Source organism: Podarcis bocagei (genome assembly GCF_964188305.1).
Source record: "Podarcis bocagei genome assembly, chromosome: 1".
Classification (NCBI taxonomy): Eukaryota; Metazoa; Chordata; class Lepidosauria; order Squamata; family Lacertidae; genus Podarcis; species Podarcis bocagei.
In genome coordinates, this window is record NC_138125.1 from 104,190,503 (window position 1) to 104,213,597 (window position 23,095).

At 41.3% G+C, this 23,095-nt stretch overlaps 1 long non-coding RNA gene across 1 annotated transcript; it reads left to right on the top strand.

Annotated features, from left to right (window-relative positions):
• Nucleotides 1-2,415: 2,415 nt before the first annotated feature.
• Nucleotides 2,416-5,596, top strand: LOC308572258. The gene is made up of 3 exons (XR_014001654.1): nt 2,416-2,617; nt 4,139-4,544; nt 5,457-5,596. It is a non-coding gene; the product is annotated as an uncharacterized lncRNA (long non-coding RNA).
• Nucleotides 5,597-23,095: the final 17,499 nt, after the last annotated feature.

Genomic DNA, 23,095 nt, shown 5'->3' on the forward strand with positions numbered 1-23,095 from the left:
AATGCTAAAATGAATAAATACCCAAAGAGTAACTGAGTAACCTTGCTTCCTGAAAAGTCTAGTATATTTCAGCCCACCCCTCCTGAGTGCCTGTATTAAGGAACAGAGACTGACTACACATGCAAGAAAATGTACGTTGATAATGCAGCATAACATACAAGCATGCTCATTCATATCTGCTTTGCAAATACACGATGGATCTGACTAGAAAAGCACACTAGGATTTTCAGGTTTTCAAACTCCATTTTGATTTTAAATCTATAGTAGACAAGAGGAAGTTGGAAGGGCGAGGGGAGGGTGCTGTGGTAAGCATATTTTACGGGCCCACACAGCCTGATCTGCTTTTTACTGCTGAAGTTAGTCTGATGGTGGTGCTACGAGGTTTGAAAAAGAAATAGACCCTTGTCGACGCAACCTATTCTGGTGGTCCTTGCTAGATCCTGGCTTAGTACAAATGGGATATGGGAGAGCAAAGGGTTTTAATGGCAGTTTGGAATCTGTCTTACAGGGAAGGAAAGCCCTGAGAGTAAGCAAGCATACTTATTTCCAAAGCGTGATTAACAGGGGTTCATCTATGATTAAGAAGATAGGTAATTTTCTGTCTCTTCTCCAACTGGTCAAGCATTAGGTAGTGCTTCTCTGGGGTTAGGACCAATGTCTGTTGCAAAAAAATAAAAATAAAAAAAAGCTGCTTTCTGGATTCCAGTAGATTGTAGTAGCAGCCTTTTCTGTCTTGACAAAGTACAGTGGTACCTCGGGTTAAAAACTTAATTTGTTCTGGAGGTGCGTTCTTAACCTGAAACTGTTCTTAACCTGAAGCAACACTTTAGCTAATGGGGCCTCCCTCTGCCACTGCGCTGCTGCTGCACGATTTCTGTTCTCATCCTGAAGCAAAGTTCTTAACCCGAGGTAATATTTCTGGGTTAGCAGAGTCTGTAACCTGAAGCCTCTGTAACCCGAGGTACCACTGTAATAGTAACAGTGCAAGATTAAATGCCCTGGGTTCTTTTGTGAGGAAAGGATGGGAGTAATAATAATAATAATTAAAATAAGAGTTGCAGTGACCTTGAAACTTCTAACAGTGCATCTGTAGCATGCAAGGTGTTTGCTCTTGCATAAATATATTTGGAGGATAAGAAAAGAGCACCAACTGAAGTTAATCCTAAGACTGACTCCTAAAATTGCCTTGTCAGCACGATCTAATATACAAGACTTCTTAAAGTATAGGGTGTGAGTCCAAACTGCATTGTCGAAAGTGGTCAAAATACTAGCCTTCAATCTGATTTTACACGACACAATCCCCATGAAACTTTGTGCATATGAGTGATGTATGAGTGTGCGGACTTCCTTTAACCCACAATTTGCTATTAACTTAGCATGGATTTCTCTGCATATACCATGTAGCTGTTTTTGTTTCCAACTGCAGACCATAAATGAACATTTTGATAACCATAGGAGTTTACAGTTAATCAATTTTTAAAAATTAGTAATAACAAATCACCTTCCAAATCTAAAAACCTGAAAATTGTTATTAACATTATTTGAGGAAAAGACCAGATACATTTTATTATTAGCATATGGAGCAATTAAATAAAGAGCTGGCAGGACAGAGTTGGCAATCTGCACATCCTAAATATAATAGTAAGGTACTACTTCTAGTACCACCACAACCAGTAGTAACATAGTAGCAATTATACTAATTTCTTTTCGGGACTTTCTGTCCATTTGCTATTTATACTGTATACCGTAGGGAAAGTCTCCAGCCTCCTGTCTATTTCCTGAAGGATTTTTGGTTTTATCTTCAAGGATTTGCCTTATTTACTAGAGTCTGACCTCTCCTTTAGTGTAAGCATATTGCTTCGTGTTTAGCTCATTTACTGAGTCAGCTAAACGAGTGCCAAATATTGTTCTCTTTGCAGGATGTTCTTCCTGGAATTCCACAGCACACCAAAGAGACGTTCAGTGGGAAAATGAAAATAAGGTCAACTTTCCCTCAGGACTGCAGAGGACAAGAAATATGCTAACATTCCCCGAGACTTCCTTCCCAGAAACCTCGAAGCCACTAAGGCGTCTCGGTTATTCTAACAAATTTAAATCTGCAGTCGTTTCCTTGCATCTCCATTCCTGAAAGAAAGATGCTGAAATAGAGAGTAGAAGTCCCTCACTTTCAAGAAAGGATATTTTACCCAAGGATTGTGGTTCAATAAAGGCTGTATTTATGTTGGATACATGCCCCGTGATATGAACAAGCCATCAAAATCTAATTTCACTGATTAGATACCTAGTGTTGAGAAGGGAAGCTGTCATCCCCACCAACATGGAAATGAATTGCTAAGTCAACTTGCATGATGCACAAATATTTCTGCCAAGGCCTTGGTTAACACCAACTTTCTTTGACTGGACAAATGGGAAACATGTCAAATGAAGAGGTCTTATAAGAACTGTAGTTTGCCTAGTCCTGTCACAACACTGAGGAAATGCATATTCTTTGAGGAATGATCCAATGGACCTTTTCACCCTGTGTCATCTAAGTTTCTGGGGAATTGTGAATCATCTTTCTTGACACAAAATGTTGCAAGAAAACAAAAAGTTTCTCTGGAAGAGCTACAGGAAATTAGTAAATTGCACTTTAACTTTCCAGGTTTTAAAACCTTAAAGGCTGGTTTGCTGCATAACTTACTCTGAAGCAAGTCCCATTTAGTTCAGTGGGGTTATTGTCAACACAGATCTGGCCACGATTCAGCACAAGCTGAGATCTTTTAAGTCCTACAAGTTTCAATGGAAGAGTTAAAAGCATCTCCTATTGAGACTGTTAAAGCTTAAAAATGATGAACTTTGACTGAATCATGTTTGTGGATCCAGAGCAATGAGGACAAATGAATCTGTAATACGTTCTCTTTTAATATTTAGACTTCAACTGCTATAGTTCAGAAAGTTTACATGAATTTCTAGGCCCTGTTCAGGTGTGTCTCTCCACCCACAGAGGGGAGGGGGACATGTTTTCCGCTATTTCCATTGTGCCCTTGTCACTGGATGGGCAGCTCTCACAGTGAGCCCTCCAGGGCTTTCAAAAATGAAATTTCATTGGTAGCGGGGGAAGGGTGGCTAACCTCAACAGGAACTTCATGTGAAAGGGCATTTTTCATTTTCATTTTAAAGGATTAAACATGCATTTATTCAAATAAGGAAAAGTCATGAAATGTGCATTTTAATAGGAAGTGATTGCAACTGCAATAAAAATAAATTTAAAAATTGTCCAGTAGCACCTTAGAGACCAACTAAGTATGTTCTGGGTATAAGCTTTTGTGTGCATGCACACTTCTTCAGATACACATGAAAGCTTATACCCAGAACATACAGTGGTACCTCGGGTTACATACGCTTCAGGTTACAGACTCCGCTAACCCAGAAATAATACCTCGGGTTAAGAACTTTGCTTCAGGATGAGAACAGAAATCATGCTCTGGCAGCGCACCATTAGCTAAAGTGGTGCTTCAGGGTAAGAACAGTTTCAGGTTAAGTACGGACCTCGGGAACGAACTAAGTACTTAACCTGAGGTACCACTGTACTTAGTTGGTCTCTAAGGTGCTACTGGACAATTTTTATTTATTTATTTTGGCTGTGTCAGACCAACATGGCTACCTACCTGAATCTAACTGTAATAAAGTTGGCATTTAAAATTTAACTAAAAAAGTCCAAGACTCTGAAACCCCTCTCTGGAACAGGCTGACACTGTCGCCTGTCTCCGACTGAAATAAAGTGGGCGTTAGCAGGCTAGGGAATCTTAAAAGGTGGTACCAATCTTGTACTTGCTTGTGTGTCATTCACTATAAGATTATGAAGGGACGCAATTCTCTCAGTTTGCACTGAGTACGGTGAGAGAGTTGCGACTGCTGCCAGACATTTTTGCACCACGCCAGAAGTTATGAGAAACAGCTGGTGAAGATAGTGAAGACATTGCACACCCTAAATCACTCCTGTGCGGGAGATGGGGGCACTTCAGAAATTATTTGCTGGCATTCACATGCTTCATCCGAAAACATACCATCTTTTCCTGGGAAAACTCAGGCACACAATATCTGTTCGCTTAAGGCATTTTGCAACAGCTTATTGAAGCTCTTTGTTTCCTTCTCTCAGGATTTCGCATTGTGCACCTCACCTACACACCAATTTCTGAATAGCTTAATCAGCATGACGCCCTGGAAACGTTCACTAATTGCTCATAGGGATGCTTCCTCCTCCGAGATTGGTCCTCCAGTCACCTAGACTTGGAATTTACTTCAAGCCAGGCCCTTAAAGGACTAATCAGAGAGTCCAAAAGAACAACAGACTTCTCAGGACCTCGAGTCTCCATTTGTTGCTCCAAAACCCCCAAAGACAGTAATGCTGGCAAAGGGGAAGACTCCCAGAAGGGAAGCCTGCTGGGAAATTGAGTTCTTGACCCATATTCCAGAAGCAATTTACAATTGAAAACACTGGCAAATTTATTTTAAGTATGCTCCTCCCTCCATATGAATTTGAGAGACCCAAAACTAATAACTAGGTAAGTAGGGCTCACCCATTAAACTAACTTGGTAGGCTGGAACTGCCCTGAATGCAACTCCTGCAGCTAATTCTGCAATTTATTCTGTTTGTTTTCCAAACATTTCCCTAACTTTTAATTTGCATGTTATGTTTAAGCATTCACGTGACATAAAAATCACTTCTGGAAATATAGTAAAGTACAAGTAAAGTATAGTAAAGAGAGCCAGTGTGGTGTAGTGGTTAAGAGCGGTAGTCACGTAGTCTGGGTAACCGGGTTCGCGTCTCCGCTCCTCCACATGCAGCTGCTGGGTGACCTTGGGCCAGTCACACTTCTTTGAAGTCTCTCAGCCCCACTCACCTCACAGAGTGTTTGTTGTGGGGGGGGGGAAGGGAAAGGAGATTGTTAGCCGCTTTGAGACTCCTGAAGGGGAGTGAAAGGCGGGATATCAAATCCAAACTCTTCTTCTTCTACAAATTTAGCCCTCTTTTCCATGTTAGTTGCTTCCAGAAAAATCCATTAGCATGCATGGAGACCTGGAAAATCCTGAGAGTTTTGCAACTAACTCAAGCGTCCATATGTCCACATGCCCTTCTCTCCAGCTGTCAAACTTGTGCCAAGAGAAGGTGTCCACAGAAAAGACGTCCTGTAAGACAACCCAGTCAGTTTATAGCAGAGGCAAGATTCAATCCCGGGACTTCCTGATTTACAGCAGAGTCTTGTGCTGTGGAATCCTTCGTTTATCGTACATTGAATCAACGTGAAGCTTTAAAATAATAATAATAATAATAATAATAATAATAATAATAATAATAATAATAATAGTTCCTGAAATGGTTTCAGGGAAACAAAGAGCATGGTTTTAAGGTCTCTAGGGGGGTATGACTATTTCATTATAAAGCATTTTTATTGACACTTTCATTTTTATTCCAGGGAGATTTTCACCGACTTAAGAAATACATTACAGTGACTTCGAGCGAAACAGTGTGGATCCAGCCTTCCCCCCCCTTTACAACTTCCGTTGATGTCAGTTGGAATCCCTCTCATGCACCCAAAGTAGAGTTTAGCCTTTGGATTGTGTTGTTTGTTAAGTGAGCAAGTATGTAATACCAACATGTGAACACACCCACACACCCACACCCACACCCACCCACCCACACACACACACACACAGGTCCCCCAAAGCAGCTGCTTCAATCTCTCATTTGCTTTGAAGGGTCCTAAGGCCACCTGGACGTTGCACCTACTGAAAAGTATATGATTCTGAAACTGTTCTCCTTCTGCAAGAACCCTGCAACTAATATTTTCTGTATTTCCTTGACTGAATCAAGCACGTACACTCACTCTGAAACAACCACTAGATTCCATGTGAGATACAGTTTCAATTTTACGGTAAATTTCCTGTTTTATGGATTCCTTTCTAAAAAAAGCTCCTTGTGGTATTCTTGGGAGAACACTAGCTTTTTCTTAAAGCAGACAAAACTCTGCCCTTTTCTCAGCTCTTAGGGTGATTTTTTCAGCTTTCTCCTCACCCTTAAAAAATAGATTGGAGCTAATAATTATTTTATCTGCCTTCAAAACCTTACACTGTAGTTATTTAAAATGTATTTATGAACAAATCAGATTATTATTTCATTTTTTAAAAAAGTGTTCAGTTGCTTGCATATTGTTGTTTGGTGCAGGTTTTTTTAAACATTCAATAACTTGCTCTGATCAGGCCCAAAACAGATGATCAGGACATATGACTGTTGCCAACCAACATCTCTTGTATCCCAGTTATAACACAGTTGTAGCTCAGTGGTAGAGCACTTGAATTGCATGAAGAAGATTCCAGGTTCGAAATACCTGGCATCTCCACCCTGTTATAGACTATATTGAGCCAAATTGCAATATAAAGCAATTTCCTAGTAATGCCTTGTAAAAAAGCGACACATATTATTATTATTATGAACCATCCTGTGAACTGCCCTGAGACCTGTGGGTGTAGCATGATATATAAATTTAATAATAATAATAATAATAATAATAATAATAATAATAATAATAATAAATTGCACCTAGCTGCTGTGTGCGTGTGCAGAGAATGGATCTACCAGAAACTGAAAGTAACAGTTTCTCATTTTTCCAATCTTAAGTTATGTTCTTCGCAATTCCACATCAGCTTGCATTTTTTAAAAAGAAAAATATTTCATGAAAATTCATCAGTATTTCAGTGCAAATTTCTCCAGACACACCCATTTTGCAAGAACCGTTCTCTAATATAATGCATTTTATATGCTAGTTTTAGGAACACAAGCACTTTTATGCACACTTTCCCCTAATAAACACATTTTTGGACACATTATTCTTTGGGAGAAACGCACTGCGAAATTTGTAAAATAGGAGGACCAGGAAGGATAGCTGCATTTTGGTTCAGAATGTGAGAATTAGGGAGTTTTGCATTTAAATACTAACCAACAGCATTGCTCCCCATCCCTCATTGCACCCTCTTACACTTCACTTCCTGCTGCTTCAAATGGGTGGATGTTCTGTTATATCCATGATGATGTCATATCAAGCATCCTTTTTCACTAGATGCAGCAGCCATATGTCCTGATAGTATTGAGTCTGGGATCTGGACAAAGCTGGGCACACAAGTACGATCGGTTGCAGTTTTGGAAAGCACAAGGCAATTTTGTTTTAATTTTACATTGTTTAAGAGGGGTGGGCGGGATGAGAAGTCATTTGCATGACTTAGTAGCTAGCTTTTATTTTAAACAGTCTGCACAGATGATGACAAATAGCATCTTTGTATTCAGGAAGAGTATGAAGTTACTTGGTGAAAATCACTACATGTGTTAAATCTTTTCAGCCTGAGCTATAAATATTAAAGGTATGTAGGTATTAAATTACATGATTGCAAACAATGACACGAGCCACAGACAGCACTCTTTGTAGGTGGTTTTTTTTTAATGAAAACAAAAACAATTACTGGCAAATATATAGCATGTCATAACTTCCTAGTGCCAATATGTTGTCAAAGATGTCACAGTGTGGTGTCACAGAATCTATTAGAATGGAGCAGAAGATAGTCACTGCTAATCAGTGTGTAGACAACACTGAGTTAGATAGACCAATTGTCTTGCTTGGTATAAGGGAACTTTCTGTGTCCCTGCTCCTAAAAACCTGATCAGTGTCGATTCCTCTTCCTTTCTCACGACTGCATTGACTAAAGCATGCATATTCCTGTGCGGCACACAGGAATGCTATCTTGTGGCTACTGTATTTATTTATAGCTTTGCAGAAAAGCAAAACTGTTGGACATTGGCACGACTGAAAGAAATAGTATACTATTAGAAGTTTGGCAGAGGTATTTGGGTAGTTAACCACAGGACTGGTGTTTAGGGTCCGAACTGTTGCACATCTTCCAAGGTCCTTTGGCTAGCAGGGACTCCTCTGACAATCTCTGGAGCCTCTTGAACCAGTTTCTCCTCATCTTTGATGTATTGAATATATTGATATATTGAATCCAAATTTGGAAATAGGGTGAGTTCACAGTCTAACAAAATGAAATCCTGGAAGACTAAACATTCCCAGACATTGTACCTGGCCTTGTACCTAGCAAGAGATAAGTCCCACCCAGTAGATAGGTTCACTGTCACAGGGTCATCTGAGGCCATACTGTGTCCAACAAATTAGTATGCATATACTCCTCGTCTTGCACAAGCTCACACCTGGGAGATGGTTGTGGTCATTCATTCCACACCTCTGCTGATCCATCACATTGTGTGCAACTCTGGAAGGTCCCATTCAAAGTGGGCGAGGAGAAAAGTGGCAGAACATTCACCTTGCCTGCAGAAGGTTCCAGTTTCAATCCCTGTCATCTTCAGTGGGGGTTGGGAGAAACCCTGCAGAGCCATTGCCAGCCAGTATAGAAAATGGACCAATCGATGGACCAATGGCCTGACTCTGTATAGGGCAACTTTCTGTGTTCCTGATCAAACACAGATGTGTAGTCTGGGGCAAAGCCAAGTCTGACAGTCTGGTCTCCATTTTTTATTATATAACTAGGGAGAGCCATATTAAACACTCCTCCCATGACACTCTCCTTGCTGTGGTTGGCTATACAGATACGTCTCAAAATCTTGGCTGTGTGTAGCCACATCTCTATTATTTGCTTTTTATACTCTCTGTTTAGGATTCTGTCATTGTTTGTATGGTGATGTCTTAGTTTGTGATTATGATAAATCAATACAAAATATTTTTTAAAAATCATACAGTTACAGAGGGAGCCTCACAAGCCATCTATTCCAACTCCTTGCTTAATGCAAGAAATCTATAGCTAGAACTTCCCCAACAGAGAGCTGCCCAGCCACTGCTTGAAAGCTTCTAGTGAGGTAGAAAGATGAGATGTCAAACCTGCAGACAGGGCTGGTTCCAGATTTTTTTACATAGGAAGCCCCCTTCTTGTCAGACATAATGGGTCCATCTAGCTCAGATTTGTTTTCACTGACCAGCAGTAGTCCTCCAAGATTTCAGGGAGTCCTTTCCAATTCCACCTGGAGATGCCGGGACTTGAAGCTGGGACCTTTTGCAAGACAGGCAGATGCTTCACCACTGAGTCCTTCTCTGTGGTCCTCCTCTGAGGAGGTTGCCCCTGAGCAAAAGGCCTGTTTATCCCTCCTAAGAACTGGACCTTTAGTTCAATTTCCACCCCCTTAACCCACCCTCCCTGCTTGTGATACGATACTGAGCCTGGTTATTGGAATCCTGCCTCAAATGCATTCCTACCAGTCTTTGAAAGAGTTACACATGACAGAAATTATATCATAGATTTCATTTTCAGAGCAGTTCAAAGTATCCTGAACGATTTCCTCATACTGTGCATGTTTCTCATTGTTTTTCAAATGAGAAAATGATCCATTAATGTGCATGAGAACATATCAGAAGCACATGGCAGTAAAAGAAACTCGGTGGCAGTAGATCTGATCAAAGATCGTTCCAATCTGACCCCTGGTTTTTGATGAAGAAGATTCACGTGGAGACAATTTAGCAAACAAGCGCCGAGTTAAGAGCCCAGAGACATTATAAGGAAATTCAAGGCTCCAGCTAAGCCACATAAAGAATATCATTAAATGCTTTAGAAAAAAATAATATCCACAGTGCCGTGGATAACTTATCTAGGATGTGCATTCCAGAACTTGCTGCTGCCGATTTCATAATGTTGACCTGTCTTCAGGTTGAACTTGTAACTCTATGGGTTTTTTAAAAGACCCCTGGGCTAGAAGTGGTTAATTAGTGCTTTGTGCTACATAGACCCAACCAGAGATAAAAAGGTTTAAAGGTCTCTTGTAACCCTGCAATGCTATTTGTAACACCAAAATAGCCCCCTTTCATTACTGCCGTGCCACAGTAGCACACAGGTTATTTTTTCCCCTTCTTTGCAACGAGGGCAGCTCTCGCATCAGAAGAATTCTTGGCAAATTAATGTGCTACCTCTTGGGCTAATTAAATTAGAAAGGATCAAAAATACAGAGCGGCTTTTGTGGTGGACACAATGTTGTGCTTCATGCATCTTGCTCAGAGAGGAATTTCTGCCATTTATCCCCCCCCCCTTTTTTTGCCTCTAGCAGTGTTCTGGACTCTCTAACACAGTCAAGTTCCTAATTTGCCTCAATGAGAGAGAATTATTAACTGATAATAAGAAAAGGAGCATTCACAGCTCCAGGCTGAGCTATGCAGAAAAAAGGGGTGAAGCTACACACAGCACCTGAAGCACATGCAATTTTATTATTATTATTATTAATTCTGCCTAAAACAAGGCATTCAGGAGTAAAATTGCTGTGCAAATGACAAAAACAATTATAATATCAGACTCCTTGGTTTTGAAATGGCGAACTATTTTATCTCAAATAGGGATGGCTTAAGCTAATGATGAGTTCACCTCTTCATATATTTGGGTTGGAGCTGCTGCACTTGAACTGATTGTTTTAACTGTTTGTGATTAATTTAGCAGCAACGATGGAGTCTTTGCATGTACAGCTGCAGACACAGAGGTTGCCTCCCTGCTGTATATGCAGGTACCAGGGGGTGGGGCTAGTCAGCATTTCTGATGGTGGGGGCAGGGCTACCCAGCAGAGACCCCATTCATCCAATACTCTTACGGTAGTGTTGTTGTTTAAAAAATTCTGTACTAGCATCTAAAAAACGCAACGAAAACTTTGATATTCAGTTCATGAAGATCATCCTAGGGATTTATTTATTTTTTAATCATACCCCACTTTTCACCCCAGGGCTTGGGTTTCTTGCAGAAATAAGTACGTATTATAGAACTGCCAAGTTCTTTTCAATATGGAATCATGTGTATGGAATCTGAACACAAGACAAGGCATCCATTTTAAAGACACCATTTCACCTTATGGAATCAAAATCAATGGGGGGTTGGGGAGCAGCGAATGCTGGTGGGTTGTGCCTTTGGTTGCTATGAAATCTGGATGTTCCCCTATCTAATGCAGGGGTGGAAATTCATTTCCCTTTTTGGCTCAAGGGCCATATTCATCCTTGGCCAACCCTCTGTATGTCTGTATGTCAGGTGTGCGTGTGGCCACCTCATATTCTCACATGTGCACACAAACACACACACAGTATGACCAACAGCCCTCCTCCTGCTGATTGATGAGGACAGCTGAGGACAGGACGGGGGGGGGGCTGGCTTGTCCTCTCCCCACTCATCAAATTAGCAACCTGTTGACTAATGAAAAGGGCATTAATATTCACTCACTCCAGCAGTGGAGTGTCTTTTGGGTGCCACACTCAAAAACAATGAGTGTTAGGGGTCCAGAAATATTTGCTTAGATAGGGGCAGGGGGAGGTGGGATTGGGCCCCCACTAACTGCCCTAAACAAACAAACAAACAATTTGCATACCTTTGTAGATGTCTAAGCAGTTCACAATATCAAATTACAATGTAAAAAACACAAAATACATAATAAAATAATAGCAAAATAAATAAATAACCCCCCACCCAACATCTTTAAAAGGGCATCAGATGTCAATAAGCCAAATGCCTGGTTAAAGAAGAACATTTTAACTTGGTGCCTAAAGCTGCATAATGAATGCGCCAGATGAAACCCGTGAGGGAGAGCATTCCACAGACAGGGAGCCACTGCAGAAAAGACCCATCTCCTGTTGCCGCCCTCTGGACCTCTTGAGGAGGAGGCACACAAAGAAGGGCCTTGTAGGACGATCTCAGGGTCTGGGTTCAGATGGAGAGGAGGTCCTAAATGCCTTTGTGGAGATACACATCCCCACCCACTGTTTCCTTGTGACCACGGGTTTTCTTCTGTGCAAGCAGGGCCTGCCTATTCACACAGCACGAAGGAAATGTTTTGCATTTATTTCCATGGTGGCTTCAACTCTTGTGTGGGTGATCCTTTGCACTAACGGAACTCTTCCACCCATTGAACTGAACAAGGCTCTGGATCAAGGTGAATGTCTTTAGAGAACAAACCTAATGAGAATCCTTAATAGTTTCACTGTTCATTTAATTGGGATCTGCGATGCTTTCAAGTGTCATCTGTATCTGTTTTGTTTTTTGTTTCAGCCCTGTATGTTTTTTCTTTTTCTTCTTTTTACATGTGTCTGGAAAGAGAAATCCTGAAATACAAAGGAGGATGTATATATATAGATATGTTAGAGCTGCCTGGGGTAACCGTATCTGATGTGCTAATGATTCATGTGAAGTCTCGTTAGTTATATTCACATGTCCAAAAAGAAAAGAAAAGGAACAATGTCAAACTACTTTATATTTCACTGCCATTTTTTTGTCAAATAATTTTTGCTCGTTTTTAATTTATAGGGAGAAATAAACAGCAATAATTCGCATAAAGCGATGGTGTCTAGGAAGCACAGGCCAACCTAAATTTATACAATTTCTCCCCCACCCACATCCCACCCATTTGAGCCACAATTTTGAAAGAAAAAAGAAAAAGGCAGAGAACAGCAAGGCCCTAAAGCTCCATAATTATATTTTTTCCCTCCGTGAGTGAGTCACCGGACTATATAGGATTCTGTTCTGTTATTATTATTTGTGTTATACGAGTCCTCAGAGGCCCCATCTGAAATCTGGATTCTGTGTGTTGAGCAATGAAGAAATGCAAACAGACAATCTCTATCCCAAGCAGACTGAAGCCTTTTACTGCACAAGTTATTGACGAGGGAATGGGAAGTCTAAAGAAGAGAAGTGAGATTGTTCTTTCCAGCTGTATCCAGTTAATTGGTACACCTTTTTCCTCACGAGCCTCCCGGCCGGGGGCTAAATTAGTGCCTAATACCATAGCTTACCTGCCAATGCTGTCAAGACACTTCATCCTAAAAACATCTATCCCCCTGCAGATGTGATGCTCTATGCATATTTGTACAAGCGGTTGTAAAAATGAGTGTATCCATGTTGACACCCAAATGTGTGAGGAAACTCAAATAAATCTGGGGTGGTGGTTGCATGTTCACAGGTACACATGTCTGTGCAAAGTGTTGAACACAGTAACTCTGCAATGTATGCATAGTTTTTATGCAGGGTATGCATAATAAAGTTGGCTGAATGCATGAACAAATAGATAAATATGTACACATTGAACAGTGATAATCCCATATGCAAGCATGTTTACCCTGAACTCTGGTTTCATGTTTTAAGTAATGTTGGCAGGACACATTACCCTTAATGGGCTGTCCTTTTCTTTTTTGTCTGGGCCTGATAAGAATTCCATGTTTACTCTGTAGGGCAGGTTTTCCTCAAAAGTTGTGGACTACAATTCCCATCACCCTTGGATGCTATACGAAGATGGGATGCAACTTAATCTCTGCGTAAACTTTGGGCAAGCAAGACTGAATGCTCAATAAATAGGTTGTCTGGAGCAGTCAATAATTCCATGAACAAAAGTGGTCCAATAGATCATTCGGCCACAGCTCAGTAGTGGGACATTTGCTCTACTTGCACAAAGCTCCCAGTTTGATTCCTGCCATCCCCTGTAAAATGATTTCAGAAACCAGGACTGCAGAGGTCTGAGAGCTGCTGTCAATCAGAGCATACAGTACTGAACTCAATGAACCAAAATGGTCTGGTAGCTTCATCTTTCCAGAGAGAAAAACATAAATAGAGGCCTACTAAATCAGACCAAAGGTCTATCTAGTCCTGCTTCCTGTTTCCCACAGTGGCCAACCAGATGTCCAGTGCCTGGACAGGACAGCAATGGATCTTCCCACTGTTGTTCCCCAGTATTTTGTCTCCACAGTTATGCTGCATCTGATCTTGGAGGTAGCATATAGCTGTCATGGTTAATCTTCCCTGAATTTGTCTAATCCCCTTTTAAAGCCATCTAAGTTGGTGGCCATTACCACATCCTGTCAAAGTGAATTCCATAGCACTGTGTGAAAAAGGACATTTGTCAGTCCTGAATCACCCACCATTCAGCTTCACTGGAGAACGTCAGGTTTTAGTATTAGGGGAGAGGACCCACTATACCCACACCACAAATAATTTTACAAACCTCTCCCATTTCCCCTTAAGTCACCTTCCCACCTGCTAAAGGAAAAGCCCCACATTTTGTAACTGTTCCTCACAGGGTAGTTGATCTAGCAGTTTTGGTTACCCTTTTTCAGCACTGCTTCCAGCTCTAAAATATACCTTTCATGATGTACATAGTATTCAAAGTATGGTTGCACTATGGTTGTATAATTGTGGAGTTGTATAAAAGCTCCACAGTATTGACAGTTTCTAAGCACAGAATTCCTAACACAGAATATGATTCTGAGCACAGAATTTGTATTTCTTTTCACAGTTGCCATCCACGGGCTGAGTGGTGTCATTGAGCAGTCCACTGCAATCGCAAGATCTCTTGGTCAGTCATCACCAGCTCAGACCCCTGTCAGTTTACATGGACAAATTTTCTCACCTGCCACATCATTTTCCTCCTGGAGGTTTCCTGGGATTGGTGGCTTAAAGAAATCTAAATAAATAAATAAAAGAATTACATAGTTGATCTGAAGTAATGGAATTGGGATATGTATTATTTAACTGCTTGTGATTTTTTAAATCCTCGGCATGAAGAAAAAAAAGGCATTGGTACATTGTTCTCAGAGAAGCACTGCCATGCTTTTTAAGGACAAAATATTGTATCCTGAACACCCTTGCCGTTCTGCTGCTAGGGGGAAGGTGCAGCAGTTCTATTTTAATGGAATTCCAGTCCTCTGCAGAAAGTGTCAGTCATGCTGTTTTGTCAGCAAAAGGGAAAGAAGGAGAGAGCATATGTGTGTACAGCACTTAGGCTATGTACTTGGGGAGTAACTCTACGATGCATCAGGGAGCAATATGTGAGTCTGAAATGTGCTGAAATCTGAGACATTTAGCCTACTGCAGAGCTGGATAGATCAGGGGGAAAAACACTGTTGTTAAACCTGTATCTCATTCAGCCAATATCCAGAACTCAGCAGACTAGTGGCTGATGCTCTATGGCTGAAAACCCTGTTCAAATTAGTACTGTGTGGCGTGACAGCTATAGCACAATAGAGGGGGTGGGAACTTGTGACACCAAGTTCTTCATCCCTCCACATCCCTGGACCCTGTTCTCATAAGAAAAATATTGTGTGCTATTGACAAGCTCTAATGCTGACCTGTCCAATGAATTTGAACTAACTGCAGTAACCACCCTCTCTCTAATCTTTAATTCTTTACCCGTCATTACTCTAGTTCAGGCATCCCCAAACTCGGCCCTCCAGATGTTTTGGGACTACAATTCCCATCATCCCTGACCACTGGTCCTGTCAGCTATGGATGATGGGAGTTGTAGTCCTAAAACATCTGGAGGGCCGAGTTTGGGGATGCCTGCTCTAGTTCTAATTAAGAAGATCAGCTTCTCTGGTAAATAGGAAGCACTGGGACAAGATGTCAGGGAGATGCTATATGAGGACCATTTGTGGGTGGGGGAAGTCTAAGTTAAATAGAGGTAACAAAAAGATGACTTTCTAAGGCTAACTTACATAATGCAAGGTAGGTAATTATTAGGTTTGGACGGCATATACCCTAGGGTCCTTAAGGAGCTCAAACATGAAATTGCTGTCCTTAAAATCTCTGGAACTCTGGGGGTGGGGGCCCTTCCATCTGACATTTTTGGGGAGCCCTGGCCCCGCCCCTCCACTACTCGGTACCAGTGGTTCTCATGCAGTAGCCAACCTTGATATTGAATTGAGAACCACATCACCAGCTGCAATTGGACAGAAGGGTAACAAGAGAGGAATGCATTCCAGCACAGTTCTATGTAGCTAAGCTTGCCAAGATCTCCTAAAACAATTGTAGGGATTAAAAACAAACAAATTTGTTTATTTGTTTGGGTAGGACAGCTTTTTTGGGGGGGCATACAGCACTCAGAGCAGCTTACAAATAATTAACTAAAATGTAAAACATCCCATAAAACTGTATTTTAAAAAGCACATTACCATGCAGCAATAAAACACGACAAATAATTTGTGAGCTCTGATTTGCTTTGGTTTTTAAAATGAAAATCTATAATGACTCATTCTGAACATATAATATTTATACCTGTCTAACCAGTCTGTTCTTAAGGATTTTTTCCCTACCAATTTGCCACTGGCTTGTTTAAAAAGATTGGCATCACATTAGCTGCTTAGAACAGAAAGCTCTGCTGAGTTGGTCGCCGCTCTGTCTTACCTGCCAATATAATGAGTCTCCATTTTCCTGATTTGTACTAAGCAGAGTCATGGCTCCTATTGAATTTGTTGCAGACTTGTCTTACTTTTACTGGAGAGTAATAGTAGAGAGACTATCAAAGTTTCTTATTGGAAAAGGACACAGAAAACCCTGCAAAAGGTGGCTTTATAGAAACTGATATTAGGAAAAGGTTGCCAGATTCCGTGGGTATCACATCTCAGAACCTTTCGTGCCATTTTCATGACCAGAGTTTAAGTGTAATAAACACACAGTTGTTGAAGAGCTGCCTTGAAGGTCTTTGGGGTGGAAAGCTGAAGTAAAATAAAGATAATAATTGTAAACTGGGATATAGATGCCTTTCCTCAAGGAAATACTTCTTGCTTTGTGGAAATTGCATTAAAGACCACTGTTCTGAGAGGAGGAAAATGTCATTCATACATCACCCCTAGTTGCTGTCATACACAGGCAATCTAAGCAGGGCCAGGGCAAAAGGTGGGGAGCAAGAAAAATGCCCCTTTCCCATGGTAACTTCCAGGATGATGCCGTGAAGAGGACTTGCCTTCTCTCCTGCCCCACAGCATCCCAATTTGGAGGTTTCTGCTGACTACTGCCAGTGTGGATAGCACCAGCCATAGATTTTGTGCTGTTTGGGCAGATACATTGGGCTCCTCCCTGGTCCTGCTTCTCCCAAAGCCCCTCCATATAGTGGATCAGCAGGTATTGGTCTTGTTTCCACCCCCCCCCTTTATAACATCGTGTCATAAATGATGCTCATTTATTTGTGAACATTAAAAGTAGGATGCAATCCTAAACACACTTACTAGGAAGTATGTCCTTCTGAATTCAGTAGGTAAACATGTTAACCCACTGTTAACATTTGGAACTTATTGTGGCTGTGATCCTGTGCACTATTCTGTTCTATTCTGTATAAGCCCCATTGTGGGACTGCTCTTAGTAAACATGCATGGGATTAATCCGATATCTCTTCTGATTTAAATGAAGATCTCTTACCACATTTAAGAAGCACCAAATTCTTTTGGAAATGAATGCAAGTTTTGTCTTGAGGGACAGCAGGGTGTGGCATTACAGATGTTTACCGTAAATATAAAGTAAAGTGGCTTTACAGATGTTTAAATATAAAGTAACTGAAAAGGAGAGATCAATACAAATCAGGTTGTGCGTTTATCCATCAGATTGTCTTTGATTTCACTTTTGGTGAGATTTGCAGCCATCTGTTTAATTTAGCTTGAAACATAAATCCTTTGATGAGTAAATTCAAATTTCTCTGCAGAAGCTTATTTGGGGTTTGCACTCATTATTTTCTGTGCTATTTGGGTTTATGTATCTGGTTTATCTAAACTGATACTTTTTTTAAAAAAATGAACATTAATGCAACACACAATTCAAACTCACTAAAACCCTGACATCTTTTTTTCAGTTTTAAAGCTGACAAATAGGTTAGTTAAATCAATCTAGGAAGTTACTTCATTGTTTGAATTATTTCTTCTGAACATGCTTTAATTGTGTATTATTTCCCCCCTCTAGCTGTGGTGAGAACCTCTTCCCATTAATTCTAGTGGCAAATGACATCATAATAACTTGGAGTTATATCATGTTTTTTCAGCTCCAAAATAGCTAAACTACAATTAATCCAAAGTGCTGTGATTTTTATGAAGTGGTATGACCAATAATCAAGAATTTTAATTGGTACCAAGAATGTGTTTTCTTAGGTCATAAAGGAGTAACAAGCAGGGGAGAGCCAATCTTAACACCCAGAGGCAATGTCAGACAAAGTTTATATTGCTAGCGAGTAGAGGTACAAAACAAATGTTTACACCATATCTGGACGATAACATGGGACGCATTGAACACACAGCCCAAAGCTCTGCAAATACATGAACCAGTCATTTGGGGAAAACATAAAAATGTTGGCTTGGTATATGCATGACAACGTGGTGTGAAGCTATTGTGAGATGTCTTCACCATATGCCGACGTCTCTCTGTAACCACCCCTTACACTTACACAGTTCAGAAGGGAGGGTCTTGCTCTGAATCCCAAGCTAAAATCAGGTGCCACAAACTGGAAGTCTTCAAATAAACTTCCTACTCTCTCTGCTATGGCTTAGGTCCAGTCTATCTTGGCCCTGCCACCCTCACAGGCACATTTGGTAGAGACATGGGAGAAGGTCTTCTTGGTGGCTGCTCCCAGACTCTGGAATTCCCTCCCTAGAAATGTTAGATTAGTTCCCTCCTTGCTCTCCTTCCATCAACAGCTGAAGACCTTTCTATTCCAACAGACCTTTGGGAACTGTCTGTTTTTGAGGAAGGGCCTGGTGCTGCTGAAGAGGCCAGAGTCCATCCTGGAAGACCTGCTCCCTGCCTTGCAGACATTTTCCCACCTGGCCTGGGAGGCTGGGGTCATGACTGACTCCAACAACCAAAGTTGAGGTTTCTGAACAGACTCTTCATAGAGTTGGAAGAGACCACAAGGGCCATTGAGTCCAACCCCCTGCCAAGCAGGAAACATCATCAGAGCACTCCTGACATATGGTTGTCAAGCCTCTGCTTAAAGACCTCCAAAGAAGAAGACTCCACCACACTCCTTGGCAGCAAATTCCACTGTCGAACAGCTCTTACTGTCAGGAAGTTCTTCCTAATGTTTAGGTGGAATCTTCTTTCTTGTAGTTTGGATCCATTGCTCCGTGTCCGCTTCTCTGGAGCAGCAGAAAATAACCTTTCTCCCTCCTCTATGTGACATCCTTTTAGATATTTGAACATGGCTATCATATCACCCCTTAACCTCCTCTTCTCCAGGCTAAACATGCCCAGCTCCCTTAGCCGTTCCTCATAAGGCATCGTTTCCAGGCCTTTGACCATTTTGGTTGCCCTCCTCTGGACACGTTCCAGTTTGTCAGTGTCCTTCTTGAACTGTGGTGCCCAGAACTGGACACAGTACTCCAGGTGAGGTCTGACCAGAGCAGAATACAGTGGCACTATTACATCCCTTGATCTAGATGCTATACTCCTATTGATGCAGCCCAGAATTGCATTGGCTTTTTTAGCTGCCGTGTCACACTGTTGGCTCATGTCAAGTTTGTGGTCAACCAAGACTCCTAGATCCTTTTCACATGTACTGCTCTCAAGCCAGGTGTCACCCATCTTGTATTTGTGCCTCTCATTTTTTTTTGCCCAAGTGCAATACTTTACATTTCTCCCTGTTATAATTCATCTTGTTTGTTTTTGCCCAGTTCTCTAATCTGTCAAGGTCGTTTTGAAGTGTGATCCTGTCCTCTGGGGTGTTAGCCACCCCTCCCAGTTTGGTGTCATCTGCAAATTTGATCAGGATGCCCTTGAGTCCATCATCCAAGTCGTTGATAAAGATGTTGAATAAGACCGGGCCCAAGACAGAACCCTGTGGCACCCCACTAGTCACTCTTCTCCAGGATGAAGAGGAACCATTGATGAGCACCCTTTGGGTTTGGTCAGTCAGCCAGTTACAAATCCACTGAGTGGTAGCATAGTCAAGACCGCATTTTACCAGCTTCTTTACAAGAATATCATGGGGCACCTTGTCAAATGCCTTGCTGAAATCAAGGTAGGCTACATCCACTGCGTTCCCTTCATTTACCAGGCTTGTAATTCTGTCAAAAAACGAGATCAGGTTAGTCTGACATGACTTATTTTTCAGAAATCCATGCTGACTATTGGTGATCACAGCATTCCTTTCTAGGTGCTCACAGACTGTTTGCTTAATGATCTGCTCCAGAATCTTCCCTGGTATTGATGTCAGACTGACTGGGCGGTAATTATTTGGGTCCTCTCTTTTTCTTTTGAAAATAGGGACAACATTTGCCCTCCTCCAGTCTGCCGGGACTTCGCTTGTTCTCCAGAAATTCTCAAAGATGACTGCCAGTGGTTCTGAGATCACATCTGCCAGTTCTTTTAATACTCTTGGATGCAGTTCATCTGGCCCTGGAGACTTGAATACATCTAAATTAGCCAAGTAATCTTGTACTATCTCCTTAGTTATTCTGGGCTGTGTTTCCTCTGCTGAATCATTTGCTTCAAATTCTTCAGGTCGGGCATTGTTTTCTTTATCGGAGAAGACTGAGGCAAAGAAGGCATTGAGGAGTTCAGCCCTTTCTGTGTCCCCTGTTTGCATTTCACCATCTTCTCCTCTGAGTGACCCCACTGTTTCTTTGTTCTTCCTTTTGCTACGAACATACCCATAAAAGCCTTTTTTGTTGCTTTTAACCTCTCTAGCAAGCCTGAGTTCATTCTGTGCTTTAGCTTTTCTGACTTTGTGTCTACACGTGCTGGCTATTTGTTTGAATTCCTCTTTGGTGGTTTCCCCCCTTTTCCATTTTTTGTACACATCCTTTTTTAATCTTAACTCAGTTAAAAGTTCTTTAGATAGCCACCCTTGCTTCTTTAGGCACCTTCCATGTTTCCGTCTCATTGGTATTGCCTGACGTTGTGCTTTTACTATCTCCCTCTTAACAAACTCCCAGCCATCATGAACTCCCTTTCCTTTTAGTATTACTGTCCATGGGATCTCACCCAGCACTTCCCTAAGTTTTATGAAGTCGGCTTTCTTAAAGTCAAGAAATTGAGTCCTAGTATGCTTGGCTGCTCCTTTCTGCTGTATAGTAAACTTCAGAAGAGCATGATCACTCGCGCCTAATGATCCTTCCAATTCTACCCCACTAACCAGGTCATCAACATTGGTTAGGACCAGATCTAAAATGGCTGTTCCTCTTGTTGCTTCTCCCACTTTCTGGACAATGAAGTTGTCTGCAAGGCCAGTGAGGAATCTGTTTGACCTTATGCTTTGGCTGAGTTTGACATCCAACAAATATCCGGGTAATTGAAGTCCCCCATTACTACTATCTCCCTTCCTTTTGCATGCTTGGCCATCTGTTCCAGGAAGGCATCATCTATGTCCTCCGTTTGGCTTGGGGATCTATAGTAAACTCCCACAATGAGGTCACTGTTATTCTTCTCTCCCTTAATTTTGACCCAAATGCTCTCACTTTGGCTTTGAGGTTCTAAATCTTGGATCTCTTCACAGGTAAACACATCTCTGACATATAACACCACTCCTCCTCCTTTCTTGTCTGGTCTGTTTCTCTGAAATAGATTGTACCCCCCCATTATTACATTCCAATCGTGGGACTTATCCCACCATGTTTCAGTGATGCCTATTATGTCATATTTAGTTTGCTGTACCAAGAGCTCAGTCTTAGACTGGAGTGTTGTGGGCGGTTGTGGGAGGCGGTTGTTGCTGTTAGTTTCTTGTATCTTTGTATAGATCTTGTTGTGATTTATGTGAAAATTGTTCAGTTGGGTTGTGCATTCTTTTAAATGTTTTGCTTATTGTTTATCACTACTTTTGTTATGCTGTAGTTATGTACTTTTTCGTGCTGTAAGCTGCCTTGAGTATAGTTTGAACTGTGGAAAGGTGGCATAGAAATAAAATTATGTATGTATGTATGTATGTATGTATGTATGTATTAATTTCATTGGATCTTTTAAAGGATGGAGGTGTGTTTAGAAAGTAGAAACCAATGATCCGAACTCTCCTTAGCAGACTGGCAATCTAGAAAATCTCACCATCTCCCTTCTACTATAAGGGCTTCTACTATGCCCACCCATCTTGCCTAATACAGGCTGCCTCCTTTTATTCAGCTGAGTGCCGTTCCTCTACCCAGTTTTGCTTTGCTATGACAATGGGATGGAGGGCCTGGTGCCTCCTTTTCACTCTTGAGGAAGAAGGATAAATCTTAGGTGTCTAATGCTAGTATGTTTAAAATCTGTCTACAGCTGCATTAAATGGCTTTTCAATGGTTACATTTCACATTTATTTTTATAAAAGATGTCTTAACTACCTTAAATCAAAAGATTCTAGGGTAGTGTACAAAAGTGTGAACTCCCCACCTCCACAATATTTTGTTTTTTTAATGTATAGAACACAGTTCCAAAAATAAAAATAAATCAAATATCCCACAATGCCTGGGCAGAGAAGGAAGGGCCCCTAGGAGAAACATCTCACATAAAAAGCTTGTAATGTCAGTGTTGAATGTTCCTTCTTAGGGAGAGCACCCTAAAATCAGGGTGCCACTGCAGAAAACGCCTCTTCCTTTTAAGGAAGCATAACATACTTCTATTAAAAGGGACAGGGTGCCCACTTGAATAAAATTAGGGGCTACCCCACATTTTATTCATAAAATTTATTTGCATAGACTACCATAAAGTTATCAAAATATTCAAAAGTAGGGGGTCCATGGCTTGGTTTTTGAAAAATAGGGGGTCCTCAGTAATTATCTAATTGGGAACCACTGCTCTAGGTATTTGCCCCTCTGACAGACACCTCCCATCCACCCAGAGTCCACTGCCATCTAGGGAAGAGAGATCTTGCTACACCTCTCTGTTTGCCCACCCTTTCCCTATGTTAGAACTTGTGCCATCAGATAAATTATAGGCTTCAGAAACAACAAGTTTACTAAGACAGAAACAAGTTTTTAGGTGGTGCAGCAGCAGCGGGAAGACCCATTAGCTAAAGTGGTACCTCAGGTTAAGAACAGTTTCAGGTTAAGAACGGACCTCCAGAACGAATTAAGTTCTTAACCCGAGGTAACACTGTACCTATTTCCTGAAGTCTTTCTTTAGCAGGAATACAAAAGGTTTTGATGTCTCAGGAGTCCCACCTTGAGATAAATGCCTCCAGGCTACCTACCTGCAGATACAGACTCTGCTCACCTGCTCCCTACACATCACCAGCTCCACCCAGCAGGTTACAGGCAAAATGAAGTATTGGAGCCTTTTAATTTCCCTGCCTTCAGACAAGAGATGTGCCGCCTCCCACATACAC